Source organism: Molothrus ater, chromosome 5 (assembly GCF_012460135.2).
Source record: "Molothrus ater isolate BHLD 08-10-18 breed brown headed cowbird chromosome 5, BPBGC_Mater_1.1, whole genome shotgun sequence".
NCBI lineage: Eukaryota > Metazoa > Chordata > Aves > Passeriformes > Icteridae > Molothrus > Molothrus ater.
The window spans coordinates 19,498,381-19,515,668 of NC_050482.2; the positions used below are offsets into that span (position 1 = coordinate 19,498,381).

At 36.0% G+C, this 17,288-nt stretch overlaps 1 long non-coding RNA gene across 1 annotated transcript in view; it reads right to left on the bottom strand.

Annotated features, from left to right (window-relative positions):
* LOC118698005 (uncharacterized) overlaps positions 1–7,170 on the bottom strand; it is a 50,754-nt gene extending 43,584 nt beyond the window's left edge. The window contains exon 1 of the long non-coding RNA XR_004981825.1: positions 6,898–7,170. This is a non-coding gene — a long non-coding RNA (uncharacterized LOC118698005). The remainder of the gene's footprint in view (positions 1–6,897) is intronic.
* Positions 7,171–17,288: the final 10,118 nt, after the last annotated feature.

Genomic DNA, 17,288 nt, shown 5'->3' on the forward strand with positions numbered 1-17,288 from the left:
TTATTTTATCCCCATTGTGAGTTTTCTCACAATGTAAAAATAAATATAACTTTGTAAAAATAAAATAACTTTGCATAAAGCCACAAAAAGAGACCCAAAATGATTGTTAAGGGAGAGAGTGGAAAAGGGCAGTGTAAGGAGTGGGGATACTAAAGAAAAGAACTCAGTAGGACTTTAGTACCTCAAATAAAAAAAACTATGTTATTATTGTTGCCCTTCATCCCTGTGGTTCTTTACTATAATGTAAGTGATTGCTACCAAGCCTGAGGAAGTATCAGTGATGATTTATCTTTCACAATTTATATATCTGTAGCTAAATAAATTTAATTCGATTATTTTCAGAGTTAAGTCCCTTCTCTTGGAAGAATATCCCTATCTTCAGTAAAACTGCTCTCACTAAAACCTTCCCTCAAGTCTGTTTTCAAGCTAATATTAAGTCCCTTTCACCCTTTAGCAAACCACAGAAAGAGACAGAAGAGATGCTTACTACAATTCAAGAAATTGAAGAATGCTGAAATCTAACCTGCAAACAACCTTTCCACTTTCACAGCTAAGTGTTACAACTACCCTTTATTTCTTGACAGCCTGCATTCTTGGGTCCCAGGTGTAAATACTTTGGAAATCTGAGATACAAGGCTTTCAACTGTATGCTGAAAGCTGTAAATATCAGGCACAATTTCCTTTTATTTTAATGAGTGTGTTGTCATGGAAACTTTGCAGTGGACTCTGGGCTTCATACTGGAAACTCTTGAGGTTTATGGCAGTTCCCTGATGGGTCCTGTCAACTGCTCATTCACAGGAAGTGATAATAAAAATTCACTTTCCTATTCAGTGAACCTTGAATGAACTGAAGGAGAACAACCTCAAATCCACTTTCCTCCTCTCACTCCAAATTTCATATGCATGACTGATAGTATGCTACTTAACCCTTTCAATAACTGTGTAAACAGCTGAGATGAGTAACAGTTGAAACCATCTCTTGTTGCATGATCTTGAAATAAATTTTATTTTTTCATTAAACAGGTATTTAACCTGACTTCTTAAACATTTATAAATGTTGACCTCTAAGTGAGGTTGGAGATTAAAAAGGTGAACAGTTTTAAGCAGAACAATTTTTTTCTTTCCAGGTTTTTTTCTTGATTTAGAACAGTTTAAAGTAATGGCAGAATGAGGATAATTTCTTATTTTCTGATTTTTAATATATTTTATTTTGTAAATGTCTTACACAGGTATGTCATATTAGTGAGTGAAAGACAATAAAAAGTCCTAAGCATCCTTTTCCAATTCACAATGATGTATTTTTCAGCAGGATTCCTACATTCAGAAAGTTCTCCTGCTGTAAAACACCTTACCATTATGAAACTACCATTTGAGAACTATTTCTTCAAGACTTCTTTTGCTGCTGAGGGACAGTTCCTGAAATTTGTCCTGAACATGATCACCAAAATGCCTGCAGTTAATTAGGCATCTATGCTCCTATGCTGCTGTTCATCCATTTGCTCTTGGTTTTCATATTTCCCAATTTCACAGCTATTACATTTCAATGAATTGACCCAAATTCTGTATATTGAACTAACCTGTCCCTCCCATGACTGATGTGTCTGCAAGGCAAAGAACTGAAACAGGTGATACTGGGTGTTTAATGGCATGCATTATTGAGTTTCAGTAACAACTCCAGTAGCATCCCCGCATATGTCCAGCCTCCCTGGAAGAGTAGTGACACCAACACATAGCATGTAAGTTGCTGTGCTCTCACTGTTGGCTGTCAGGTCTCCACTTGGCTGCACAGTCAGTTTCTTAGATTAAGAAATCACTAATCATGTTCCCCAAATGTTGATTTCATTGAGAGGAACCCCAAAAACACAAAAGCAAACAAAAAAATCCCCCAGCAGTTCTAGCTGCTATCCGCCAATACAATAAACAGGACAGAAAGCAGAATTGCTCACTCATTGCTGTAAATTCTACTTAATCTTTCTGGGAAGTTTTGTATGATTAAATATTTAGAAACCACGGCTTCAACCATTTAGAAGGGATCAGATAACAAAAGGAGGAAGGAAAATGAAGAGGTATTAGTTGTCACCAACAACTCATAAGCAGTGCTTACAGATTATGTTCAAATAGATACAATCTTAAATAGGCTCAGATTTAGTGCTGATTTTGTCTGTTCATTTACACAAGAAATCAGGATTACTACATCTGTAGATGCTTGTATGAAGTGCATGTAAAATGAGAAAGAACCACATATACACATTGTTTTAAGGAATTTCATTGTTAGACAGATATAGCAGATTTGCTGCCTGAAGCATTGCTGATCAAGAGGAAGAAATAAAATAGTGACACAAAAATATGAGATACAGCAACCTGGTATGGAGGTGCAGGAGCCTCTAGTCTTAGTGAAGTCCACTGTAGGACTCAATAGCAACAGAACAAGATCTTGGTGAAGGTAAGCTTAGGTAAAATGTAAGAAAGAAGATAAAAATACTTGAAATTAAGAATTCACCAGTAGATGTGTGCATTTTTTTCTACTAGAATTTTAAGTATCTATATTGCCTGTGATTCCAAAAGGTGTTTGCTAGAAAATGCATCACTATTATTCTTGAAGGCAGATTCAGAGGAAATACTATGGTCATGTGTGGGCAACATTGACTACATGAATTGGTCTCTTCTGATGTTAAAGTCCAAGAAAGTGATTATCATTGTGTGAATGGCAAAATCTGCAAATCCCTTCTCCAATCCATAGCACCAAAAATTCATGCTCAAGTGGCTGGTAAACTGCTGGATTAATGTTTACTGTTATCACTCTCTTTCAGCAAGTGACTTTCCAGCAGGTGCTTTTGTTTTTAATATTGTCTCAAAATATATTAATGCCTAATTGATTTCAGTTCAAGCACAGGGACAGCCTGCAGCACTGTTTCTCTAGGTAACTGTAGACCTTTCCTAGGTCAATAGCCAAAACTGACCCAATGTCTCACTTTGGCTAGGAAGAGTATCATATTGCCTTACAGATATCTAAGTAGAAAATGCATAAAAGCAGAAAAATAAATTCATTCACATAATTCACATGATAAATATGCATACTGTTTAACATTTCTGCTTGAGATTTCCATACTGACCATTGGCAGAAATTCTTTTCACTTAGAAAAATTATTCAAACAATGATCAGTTGCGCTGAATGAATAATTTCTGATTTTAGATACTCTCTTTCTAGAACACTACCATTTTAGAGGTTGTGTTTGCCATTTGACAGTGCAGCTCTTTCTTCACGTGAAACCACTTTGTGATGGAGGAAGAATTTGCATTTTGTCTTTACACATTGTGAGTATTCCCATTGACTTCAAATGGGCTTGAAATCAATGGAGCTGTCACATACATAAGTCATCACAGTGTCAGCCAGACCTTTAAACAGCAACCACCACATCTAGCTACTTCTGCAGAAGAATTTGGTCATTTACATATGGCACTTTTGAACCCACAGATGTCATACTATCATCAGAGGTTTGAAGAAGGGTGGGGAGAGAAATTAAACAATCCTGCGTCTCCATAGGGCCCGCTATGAAATTTAGTCTGCTTTCTGTTTCTTTAAATGAACAGCATTATAGTGAAGTTATTAGTAAGCTTAAAGTTCATTCAAATTAGGCTCAGTCTGGTAATAAAACAGGATAGAAAATATAGAAAACATGGACCCTTACTTATTTGTGATCATAAATCTCAGACACTTGTCCTTCAAACTGTTTATATGGTAGTTTCACAATCTCGTCAGGCTTCTACTACATGCATGAAAATAAAACAATTGTTATGGCAACATGCTGAGACAGTATTTATAGTGCTTCACATAAACAAACAGGTTGACAAACAATAGGAAGAAAACGGACATTAAATTACCTCAACTGAAGAGAAAAAACAAACATATGATGAAGTAGAAAATTATGCCACTATAATTTGCTCATGATACAGGTGTCTCTGCCAATTATCACTGAAGTCACTCTATTTTCTGCATAAATATATGCAATATGCATAGTTTAAAATTGTTTCAAACATCCAGTTTTATTTTCAATATTAACAGAGAGACTGAGAGAAGGATAGGTGGCTAAATTCATGTAAGGTGAGATAAAGCTATTTCATTATGGAAAAGGGTGTCATAATAGTAATACATAAAAATCAAGACAAAGAGGTGGACGAATAGTTGTAATAAATCATTCTGACATTAGTTAATATTACTCTGAAGAATTATGTGATTAAGCCTGGCAAAATAAAGGAAAATATATATTTATGTTCATTCACACAAAAGTGTTTTGAGCAAATGAAAAGTAAAAAAATCCCAGCAATTAACAGGGTAATTAGAGTATTATAAACTGGTGGCAAGAAAATGGGGTTTTAAGCTCAACCACCTACTAGATGAACTCCTTATCTCTTTGGTTAGGTAACAGAAGGGAATAAGAACCTATTTTGCCATACATACATGTGTAATCTGATTACATGTAATTAGGATGGCATCCTCTGGACAAGATTACATTACTGAAATCTGAAAAAAAAATTCAATAAGCTGTCTAATTGGACAGTGTGTTATATAAAATTTGGACACTTCGAAATCAGAATGGATAACTTGGATATGACAAAAAAAAATCTGGTTCTGGGGTTTTACATTTTGAGCTAGCAATAATAGACAGGAAACAGCAGAAATAATACCTGTATATATCCACTGGCCATACAAGTTAGACAAACACTAATAACTAGTTAAACTAAGAAATTTTTCTTTTTACAGCTATACAGAAATTTAGAAAGATGACATCAGATCTTGAGTTTTCATGTAAGGATTTCAAGCCACATTTATTCAATGCTGCCGTATTTACTTCACTTAGAATTAACACTGCATGATGCTGTTTAGTGTGGAGAGCAAGAACTTCTGTGTGCAGCTGCAGAGAGAGCTGCAGGCTGAGCTTTGGGGACAGGAGCCTAAGCCTGAGCCCAGACTTTGTCACCCTTGCCCTGTAAGGGTATAAAAATCCATGGGGATTCCTTTGTTCAGGGCCCCTTGTCAAAGTCACTCAGCTGAAGCTCTTATTTTGTTATTTAGTTATTGCACCATGACTAAATTAAGTATCTGAACATCTAAGAATATGCTCTGGGAAACCAGGGGTGGAGTCAGTAAGGAGATCAGGTCTGACTGTGAGTTGTGCCGGTGTAAAAGGGGTTCAATCTGAAATCACTGCCTGGAGGTGGTGCAAGAGTAACCACCAGAGTAGATGATGGGGCAGGGAAGTTTCCTTTACATTAGCAGAACAGATCTCAAGATCCTTTATATGACCTGAATGATTTAAGCACATGAATGGAAGACTTGTGCTGCTACTTTTCTTTGTCGCAACTGAACAAAGATCTCTATGTTTTGCATTCAGGCATGCCAGCTCATCGAAGACAGCAATTTAAAGACAAATTCCCCTCCCAGAAACTGAGGCAAATCTTGATCTGAAATGTTTGCCCTTGGCATTGGGCATGCTGCTGGCTGACACCTAACTTTAACTAAAACTCACACTGCTTTAACACTGCCAGTTTTGTGTACAGAAGAGCAAGAAGTTCCCCGTGTGCATCTCTGTCCCAGGTGCCTTTGTGTGTCCCCACGCCCTGGCACAGCTGAGCTGGCACTGCGGCGCGGCACTGCCACCAAGATCACTGAACTCACCTGGCCTGAAAGTAAAAGGGTTTTCCCTTGGGGTGTTTTTGGCCTGCATTGGTTCACTGTTTCAGCCAAGAGTCCAACCTCATGAAAGCTTATGTTAGCACAGCAGAGGAGATCAAGAGGTTGTCACTGCTGTCATCATGGAAGCTGACATACCATGTGACTACAATTTGAGGGGAGCACTATACAGTGTTTTCCCATATGAAACTGATATCATACCACATTAAATATTCTGTATCTCCAACAAAACTACATTTTTGACCACTGTAGTCAATGGGAACCAGATTTTCACTGCCCATAGCAAACATCTGCTAATGGTAATAATCTGCAAAACAACAAAAAACCCCTAATTAAAAAAGTTAAGTGAAATACATTGAAAATCCTTTCTTACAAGGAAAATAAAATGTTTAATATAAAAAAAATTAAATTAGTAAATGTTTTTCCAGGATTTCTTTTAAAAACTCCTATTTCAAATCATTGGCATATGACTGAAAATTGAAATATGTCAATTATCCTACATTTCTTTATACTGGTGGAGATCAAAAAGTGTACCAAGCATTCCAGAAAGTAAACATTAATCTAATCCTAATTTAGGGTACCTAATTCTAATTTAAGGTATTTTATTATATTCCAAAAGGCTAATGGAAAAGTCTGGCCTGGGAATCATCTAAAAAGCCAGGAAAAATAAGGATTTACTTAAGGCCAGTCAGAATGCTTATTTCAAAAGTATATCTTGTCAAACCAGCATGATTTCTCAGCTGTTCATTGTGAAGCAAAGTGCCTGACAAAGATTTTTCCCATTCAGTCTTTTTATTTCCATCTGCCTCTGAATTGCATAACATAAGCTGTCAGGAGCAATGGAGTTTAACTTTCTACTGCATGACACATTTTTTTTTTAAAGCTCTGTACAAAATAAGCAAGAAATACATTGAACAGATTATGAATTGGCTATAGGTATATTTCAGTGAGGGAATTCTGTTTAATGGTGATCAGTACTCTTATGTTATTTGGCACCTCTGTCATTGATCAAGAATTAAACACAGTATTGATTCTAGTCTATTTTGCAAAGTCATTCAGTAAGAATGGATAATTAGTGGACCAAGACAACCACAGAAAGCATTTCTGCATTGCTTAGTAAATTCACAGAATTAATTTACCACTAAATACAAAGTAAAACACCACTAAATACAAAGTAAAAAATCTACAAAGATGTGACTACTTACAGAATGATGGACTATATCCTGGAAAGCTGAGATTCAGCTGGGAAGTGCTGGATGAGCAATTTGACATTCATTTTCAGTGGTTTGCATAACAGTCTTCTGCAATGGCAAAAAAAACCCCATACTTTAACACTGCAGAATCAGTTAAGGCTAGCATTTTCTAGCTAGCTATTTTTTAAAAATGACATTATCAAATTGTTCAGAAAACAAGCCATAAACATATTTAAAGGTGGAGAAAATGTCTTTCTGTGAGAGACTGTAAGACGTCCTTCTGTTTGCTTTATAAAAATGCAGACAGAAAGGGAATTTGAATGCATTGTATAAAACCTTCTTGTGGAGAAATTCTTTGAAGAGTGTCCAATCCAGTGGCAAAAAACTGAAACCAGAAAAATTTAAATGAGAAATTATAAGCACTCTTCTAACATTGGCAGGAATAAGTTAAAGAAAACTATCGAGAGAAAAGGTTTGTTTCATAACTGTTGATATGTCTGGATGGAAAGTTCAACTCAAAAAAACCAAGTTATAGATCAGCTTTATCCCTGATTAAGCCCAGAGCACGCCCTACTGGGTGAAATCTCTCCATCTGACATATCAAGGTAAAATGCATGATCTAGTGTTTCCTTTTTGCTTTAAGCTGTTAAAATGCCTGCTCTCAGTGCCTGGGGGTTTTTACATGCCATCACCCAACCACAAAAAACCTATTGTCCTGTGTTAACTGAAGTGCTATATTTAACATTGTTTTCAGTATTATTCTTAACAAGGTACAGGTCTTAGATAACTTTCAGTAAAAAGAAACATCTGTAGCCTCTTACACTGGAGATCAGAGATTGTCAGGTAGACAAAAGAAAGGTTTGTTATCAGGCTTATATTTTCACTACATTCTCTGATTTAGAAGACCTTGACATATTATTCTTGAAAGGAGTGACATTATAACCTCTTTTTTCGTTAATAAAACTCTAGAGATTCCAATATTAGCATGGTTTTCCCATGTAGTTTTCTGGAACAGACTCCTCTTGCCTTAGTGGGAGGGGAATTTGCACACATATATATCTATCTCTAGTCTGTCATGCCATTCCCAATTCTATATTTTTTCTAATGTTTAAGATTTTCTTAAAAGGACAGTAGTTCTAGAAAGCAACCTGTGTGTTATATTTAACAATTTAAGCATGGTATACTTTATACAGTACAAATACACAAATTTGTGTTTTAAAACACCTATATTGTACAGCCAAGGCCTTTAACATTTGTGCTCTAGAAACCACCTGTCACTAAAATACCAGTCAAATGGTGCCTAAATTAGCCTCAGAAGATTTTAGGCTGCACAATGACTCAAGGCATGAAGTCTTGCCGTGTTTGGATTTGGGTTTGTGGCTCTGGTCCTGGAATCCACCCAGCAGAGACTGTACAACACAGACCATGAAGGCTGGGGTGGGACATGGGAATGGGACCATCACAGCTAACACAAAGAGCAGAGGGTCAAATTGGTCAGAACAATTATTAAAGAGTATGAACAATGAAATTCCTGGAGTTTTTCTCACATACTAGACTGGGCTGTCTGTCTGATCGCCTTTTTGAACATGAGTTTCCATGCCCTTCCTCTGGCAGGGATGACCAGCACCCTTCTCTCCATCGGGTGTCCAAGGAGAAGCTGGGGGAAGTGTCTTTGCTTCCCTCTTGAATTAAAAGGTTCAATGCCACCCACCACTGATTACACTGCAGGAAAAAATGCAAGATTTCAGATAGGATTCAGGAGCACAAAAGGAGATGACTGGCACCTCCTAATGCAGATTCCACCAGATGGGAAAAGACCTTGATCAAGAGGGCTGAACTAGAGGAACATATGTCTAGAAATATAAATCTTGGCATGAAGTATAAGATATTTTGGACAGGCAGTACAGCAAACTCTTACTTGATGATTCTTAGACTTCAAAGCCCTTATGGTGTTAAATTTGAGACCTCATGCATCTTGCATTTATGACTTGTTATTATAGTTGTGTCCCAACTCGCCACATTCTCTTTTTTAGGTGTACTACTTAGTTTCAGCTGTAGTCTAAGCCTGGGCTCTTTCCAAAATCTAGTGACACCCACATTGTTCCAGTAAGAATTCAGACTGGGTAATTTGCACTGACAGACAAGATTTCTGGCATTCTTGTCTCCCTCATACTGTTAAAAAGGCAAATAAGATACAGGAGAATGTCCAGGGCATGCCAAGGTCCATTCACACTTCGAATGAGCATATCACAGAGCGTCTGCAATGTCCCTAAGGCCTTCCTTTCCCTTCCTCTTTTTTCTCCTAGATGGTGATGAGGAAAACAGATTTTGAAAACACCTGGAAGCGTGAATTCACACAATGAATAAGTGCTTTTATAACCCTTTAAGCAAAGCAGATTGACAGCTTACTGAAAAAGAAGCACTTCTAAACACAATGCTTCATTAACCAGCTAAAATGAAAACTTCTTTCTGCAAATAAAGTGGCATCTTCTTGAGAATTATATTCTAGGAAAATGCTGCAGCTGACATTGTGAAAAGTGACAAAATATTTTGCCTGAAAAAATCTTGATAACATTTCATTTTATGTTTCAGAGATTTATACTCATGGATTCATATTTTCAAGGCCAGAAGGCCCCATTAGAAGCCTTGGTTGACACACATCTTTGAATTACAACTCCTTATTCTTGTACTGTTTTCAACAATTTCTGTTCTGCCTAACTCTTATCTTTCAAAGAGGTGTCAAGTCTTGAGCAGAAGAACTAGGGATGTTATTTCATTTCGTTTTCCAATTTGCTTTGAAATACTTGCGACCAACTTCTTACCTTGAAACCAGTATTTTTTATGGATATTTGGAATATTTAAAATACTTGAAAACAAACTGTACAGGCTAAATAGTCATTGAAAAAGTAACTAATTTTTAAAATCTGAAGGGTTAGTGGCTATGAAAATGTTAGCTAGATGAAAATGTCATTTCAATGACATTTTTGCAAAGCAGAAACTCAGTAAATATATATGGAGACTATACTTGAATTAAAACCATTTGCACATCTAGTCAGACTTGGGGAGTTGGATTCACGTTGTTATAGATATTTTAAAATGAAGACAGATAACTGATGAACTAGTTTTTCAGACAGACCACCTTCACCCTATGGGTGTACAAAACTGCATAGCACATCAGATTCCCAGTTGTAGGTACACACCAAAATCTAACACATGCCTTCCTTGGTGATACCTTAAATTAGTCTAAGGTGACACTACAAACTCAATCCCTTGGCTGCATAAAGAGTTTTACAGCTGCACATGAAGACACTTGGTTTGTTTCTTTCAAATTTTCATCTTTACAAGGGAAATTAGTCAAGCATATGCTCGTTTTTGCCAAATAGGCACAAAACTTTATTCATATGAAGCAAAGATGCAACTGAATAGCAACTAAACTAAACTTGTGAACTGAATATGGATCTTGAAGAAAACTATAATGAAACTTCTACAGACCTGCAGTTAGACTAGATGTAGCTAAAGACTTTTTAGCAGTTAAAATACTCAAGCACAATTTTGAGATTCTCTTTATTTTTTCCTCTAATATCCATCTCATGAGATACTCAAATGCTTATTTGATGTGATAATGTAATTCATATATCTTTGTCTGTAGGTTAGGTTTAATGCAATAAAGGAATGCTAATAATTCCAGAAATGTTTCAGATAACTTCCTTACTGGTCTTAATGGATGGCTTTAAATGTGACAATAAAGGAAAGGTTTACAATAGCTGCTTTCATATGACTTAAATACTTCATGGAATTCATCCGGGATATGTAATGCAAGGAATTTCTGTGCTGCCCTTCTAGCGTTCAATGGAATGAACAAACGGAAAAATACTTACCAAGAAAAATGCATAGTCACAACCCACCAATATATTTAACTAGTCTCTGCCCAATAGTAGATTTTTATCTTTTTCTTGACAGATGAAATTAGACTCTGAAAAGAACTATTAAATAATTTCTCCCATATGTTAATATACCAGCAGAGTCAAATATAGCTGTGTTTTCTCTATCTTTACTATTAGCTTTCCATTCACTTAGGTTTTTCCCACATTAAGGATGTTCTGAGGTTTCATTAAAAAGCTATTTTCCAGAAAGTTTTTTTCTGTTTGTGCTCCTATATTACCAGTAATAACAAAATAAGGAGGACGCGTGGTAAGAATTTAAAATTAATGTATCAGGACTTGGTAGACAAGTGCTTTCTCACACCCAATACTGGGAATTTTACTTTAAAAATTATTTATGAGTAATACATACAGGAATAAAGGTAAGAATAATTATATTTCCTGAACACGAACCAGTGGGTTAACTACTTAGCAAAGTATCTAGTAATCCTTTAACGACACTTTCTAAGCCATATGAAACATGCAAAGTTTTACAGAGTAATACACTTGATCCAGTTTACACTTGAATGAGTTTACAGTGTTTAAGGTATACATCAAATTTATCTAAAAGAAGAGGAACTGCTAGAAAAAAAGTACAATTTTAGCAAAATGTATTGCACTAGAAATGCATTTAATGTCTCTGTAAATGTGCAAAGAAACAATGAGCCTCATAGATATGATAGATATGATTTCAATTTTTTTGTCTACCAGAATGAAAGATTCACCAGATTCTTATTTATAATCATGGGATGCACACATGAGAAAAAAAAAAGTAATCTCAAAAAGCTTCTACCTGACATGATACCACCACAAATCAATTGAAAATCATTGCTTATGCCTTCTTCCTCTGAATTAAAATCAATAACAAAAAGACATTGGTAAAAACTGTAATTGCAGTTTCTTTAGTAGGGAAACAAGGTTTAGGAAATTCAGTTTTCATAGTTTATAAACCTACATATTGTGCGGGAGAGGCTTAGCAAACAATTGCCCAGGATAACAGATTGCTTTGCCCAATAGATTGTCCAGTTTAAAGAAAAAGCAAAGTCTGCAATTTTTTATACCTAAGATTTTAACAATGATCTCAAGTTTAGTATTACGTTTAGAACATAGAAAATACAATCATATGGAAAGGATTAGTATTTAACATTGTAAGTTACTTTTATCACATATTCATTGTTTTATACACTACTTGTTTTCATTAGATAATAAAATCAAAGGAAGTCAAAAAAACCACATCAGGCAAAATTTCTCAGGTAATTCAGGCATTACAGTGTATGCATATGCAATTATTGCAGTTATATGAACAAATCAGATAACTATATACATAGACACAGTGAATTATGCACACTTGCAGATACAATTATGCTGTCTCTATATCTGTTAAGATAATTGCCTACATGTAGAAAATATGCATGCAATTGTATTTGCATTTTAAACAGGCATACCTGTGGCTAAATAGTCATAAAATCAAGCTCAAAATCCTTAACTCTATCATTCATAAGGAATATTAATCAAAAAATGAAGAATTAGAATAATAATGGAAAGCCCATGAAAGTTCCCTTTACTAATTTTGTAAATCTTTACAGGTCTGAAAAACATTCCTTAATAATCTTTACCTGTGTGAAAGTAATCTTTATCTTTGTGTATCAGACATTTTTTTTTCTATACTGTCCAGACAAATATAATTTTTCATGCAACATTACAGAGGGAGTTATGGTCAGAATTCACTGTGGAGTTCCTGCCTCCTGCTTCCATTTCTGCAATATATATTTTTATTTGGAGTTATTTTACTAGCTTTTGTGCTCAAGGACTAGGCTTCTGCTGGTGTAAACTGCATAGGATGACTAATTATGCCAGCCTATCTCATTCCCAGGTTGTAATGGGTAAGGCCTGGTTCTTTTATTTAAAATGAAACCTTCTTCTCATGAGTTGACACTGGCTGGACACCAGGTACCCACAAAAGCCCCTCACTCACTCCCCTGCTGCAGCTGGACAGAGGAGAGAACATTTAACAAAGGGTTCCTGAGCTAAAGACTGGGGTGAAAACACTCATCAATTACCATCAAGGGCAAACCAGGCTCAACTTAGAGATACAAAATGTATTTATTACTAACAAAATCAGAGCAGGTTAATGAGAAGTAAAACAAGCACTTAAAAACACCTTTCCCCCACCCCTCCCTCCTTCCCAGCTCTACTGCCTACCCCAGCAGCACAGGGAGATGGGAATGGGGGTTGAAGTCAGTTCATCACTCTCTTTCTCCTGCTGCTCAGGGAGAGGAGTTATCATTCACCTGCTGTACCATGGGGTCCCTCCCATGGGAGAGAGTTTTCCATGAACTTCTCCAACATGAGTCCATCTCATGTGCAATACTTCTATGCAAACTGCTGCAAGGTGAGTCCATCCCACAGGCAACAGCACCCCCTCCAACTGCTGCAGTATGGGTCATTCTTCCATGGGTGCAAAGACAGGCTGCTCCAGTCTGGGAGCAGGGCACTTCTCTCCATGGATCTCCCACTGATCACAGTCTCCACCCACTCCGGTTTGGAGCTGCAGGTTGATCTCTGCGTCCCCCATGGGCTGCAGGGGCAGAGCTGCTCTCGGTCTGCACCAAGGGCTGCAGGGGAATCTCAACTCCAGTGCCTGGAGCACCTCCTGCCCCTCCTTCTCCACTGACCTTGGTGTATGCAGAGTTGCACTCCTCATATGTTCTCATTCCCCTCTTGTCTAGTCACAATTAAAATTCCCCCACAAGTTTTCTTTTGATTTTTTCCTAAATCTGTTATCCCATAGGTGTTACCATCATCTCCAGCTGGCCCAGTTTTGGCCAGCAGCATGTCCATCTTCAGAGCCATCAGGGAATGGCTCTGCTAGACATGGTGGAAGCTTCCAGCAGCTTCTCACAGAATCCACCTCTGTGGCCCCCTGCTACCAAAAACCAGGCCATGCAAAATCAATACACCTCTAAATTTCTTACTCCCATGGTTTTCTGTGACACATTTGCAAAGCCTAAGAGGCAATTATGCATTTTTTCTGCCCTTTAAAAGGGGAGACTTCCCTGGAAACTTACCACTTTCCTTAATTAAAACAAGCATGAGGGTCCAGACTTCACTCTTCTAGCACATTCCTCAGCTAAAAGTTTGTATCCATCTACATATTCAGAGATCATTCCATAAATGACTTTATTAATAAGTTAAAAGTGAGGACCAATATCTTAATGTTTGAGTCTTCTTGTGTGTAAGGAACTCAACTTTTTTGCATTCCTCCATAACACATTGATGTGCATTAGAAAAAGTTTGGCACTAGGAGTATATTCTCCTCTTTCTGTGAATAATCTGGGGTATCCCAAATACCTGCCAACCATTCTGCCCAAAACAGTTATTACTTTTAGGGTGTCAGTACCTGGAAGCCTACCACAAGTCAGATCTCTGTTGCATCAATGAAAAACAAAACAAACAAAAACCTCATCCAAAATACAACCAAACAAAATTCGCCTCCAAAAGTCAGTTTTGTTGTATTCCTAATACTTTGGAACAGCTACAGCAACAACATATCCTCAGCTTTTACTAGGTTTTAATATGGAGTTGATCATCTTTAACAGCTACATTAATAAACAGTTTTGAAAACAGCATTCTCTCACATTATCCATCTTTTATTAAAAATCAGCACACAACATTCTCAAGTGTCCCTGAACAGTGTTCTCAATATTTATGTATCACATGTTTATTATGTCAATACAATTAAAACTTTCATGTATATACTGATTAAGTGTTTTTAAGCATTGCTCCTTTCCTAGAGCTGCTGATTCTTCTCACATTCCAGCAAAAAACATTCTGCTCAAGTCTTCATCTTGACTGAATCCAGAGGTACTCCCAGTTTATGTAAGGGCAATGTTTCTGCCAGTATAACTATTAGGCTTAATAATGCAGAGCACAAGTGTCATTACACACCTATACAGCTCAAGGTGAGAATTTGCTCTGTAGTTTACATGTTTACTTTTTTACAAACTTATTTATTCAAAAAGTCTCATAATGCACAGCTCTTTCATTTCATAAGATGGTTCATTGCATTCATTTATCAAACACATTTCAATTACACTATTGGTTGGATATCTCTAAAAATTAATAACCTCTTTTGCTGTGTACTATATTTTTTTATATTTCAATTATTAACACAATCTGCTGAAATGTAGACAGTGAGCTTGTATAGGAGAGAACAGTTAATTACTTATTCTACAAGGTTAATGAAAATTAGCACAAAAAATTCTCAGCTGTTACACTTTGACTCTTCTGCAGAGAATGCATAAGTATCGTTCAGAGTGCACATTTTTGTCCAGTGTTAGGACTGAGTTTTACTAAAGCCTGTCTTCTTTGAAAATTATTTTGTAAGGGTATTGAGAACAAATATGAAAGACAGCAGTAGGTTAATATTTTATTAAAAAGGTTTCACTTTATATGATTTATCACAAATCAAGTCTTGCAACACAATTTGGGATTCTTTTCCTTCTATTCAGCTCTTGTGATAAATTCAAATTTTTGGGTTTGTAATCCTCTAGCTAGAAGCTATCTTTGTCTTACTTAGTTCATGGCCTTTCAAGTTATGTGTTAATGCCAGTTGAAGTTAATGCCTGCATCTCCCATTCACAGTGAAACATCTGAGATCAGAATGTTGTCTCTGTGAAAATTACTGTACATAGTTGGGAAAGTATGGAGTATAAGCAAGAATAAAAACTAGACAGAACAGTGAATTTTTGTTTTTTCTTTGAAGATACTAACATAAATCCCCTGAAAGATGAGACACATAACAGTTAATACGGTATTGTTAATTAAGAGTTTCTTCTGCATGGCAACAAAAGTTTCAGATTTTTTTTCTCCCATCATTTCTTTTTTATGTCTGAGGAAGAGTGAAGATGAACGAATACTTTGGCATCCCCAAGCTAAGATTTCTTAAAACATATGAAAAACTTGAAACATTTTTAAATCCCTTAAATTATTTTTAGTTGTGGCTTTTACATATGTGTATCTTTAAAAAGTGTAGGTAAACAGATAGTTTTAGTCTGTTTGTCATGAAATATAGAATGTTTTGGTGCATTTGAACAATTTAGGTCACTACTTTCAGTAAACCACATATCACAAAAAAATAAGGTAATGATCGTTATAAAAACTGCATCACTCAAAACTACATGAATAGTAGAAGAACAAAAGTAGAAGGGTAAAGGTGAAAAAAAATCTTAAATGTCTTGCATTTACCAGTGTTTGTGTAGTACCATGGTTCTGATTTTTATTTTGCCAGCTCATAAAGATCAAGCCAGCACCAAAGGGTCAAGGCATATGTACTGAAAGGCAGATTTTTCTTTGCTTTTCTTTTTTAAACATTGAATCAAACTGAGGACAAAGGCTGGCCATTTTTACATTTAAAAGAGGAAATATATTATTAAACTTCTACAGAAAAGGTCAATGTATGACTTGCAGAAACTGCCAGAGTGTCAATGTTGAAAACCAAAATCCTTGTTTAGCCATAGAATAAATGTTGTTCACAGCAATTATGAATACTAGTTCTGATTTTTCTGCCACTTTTAAATGGCATAATATCAGTAATTTCTACAGCAAAAAACTGCTTCATCCAAGCTGAAAAAAACGGGTTATTATTTTCTATCCTTTTAGAATGCATGCAACCTGATACACCAAGAGTCTGGGTACTGAATAGGCAAAGACACATAAAATCACAGTTATTTTTGTGATTTCTATTTATTCTAACTTTTCAATGCACTAAGAAAAAATTTTAAAAAAGCAAAATGTTTTAATGTCCTCAGCCCATCCATAGAAGATCAGAGCCAACTTTTATAACAGCATTTGAGGTTGGGAGGGGGAAGCAGGCAAATAAGAAAAAGAATGAAGCATAAGTAGAACATGATGGACAGAATCCTAGACATGATACATTTTTTCTCAATAGGAAAAAGTAATTATAGAAAGTGCAATATTGACTTAGTCTATTATATGTCCTCTGTCATAATTTGTGTCTATTCTCAAATATGGGCATTACGCTCATAACTGACTGACTTTATGAGGGTTTTTTGAATAATATTAAAATTCAGATCCTTTTTTTATTATTTATTTCAAGGTAATATTCTGCCTCGATCCCATCCTGCCTCTAGGGAAGTCTGTGAATGTGAAATTTATCACCACATGAAAAAGGCTGTATACTTTTTTTGTATACAGGTTACACCTGGAGATGGCTGATCATTGTATTCTCCCCTCTGTGAACTTCCAGACAGAAATATCAACACTTGCTGAAGATGAGGTTGGGGATAAGACTCTCTGAGGCCTTCTGACTCACATGGTCTAGCTGTTTCCTGTTATAGACATATCATATCATAGATTTAGTTATAAAGTAGATTCTACTTCAATGAAGTTGATTCCGTTACTTCTATCAGAAGGACATTCCTCATTCCTCTGATAGTTCCTTTAATTTCTGACTTAAATTTT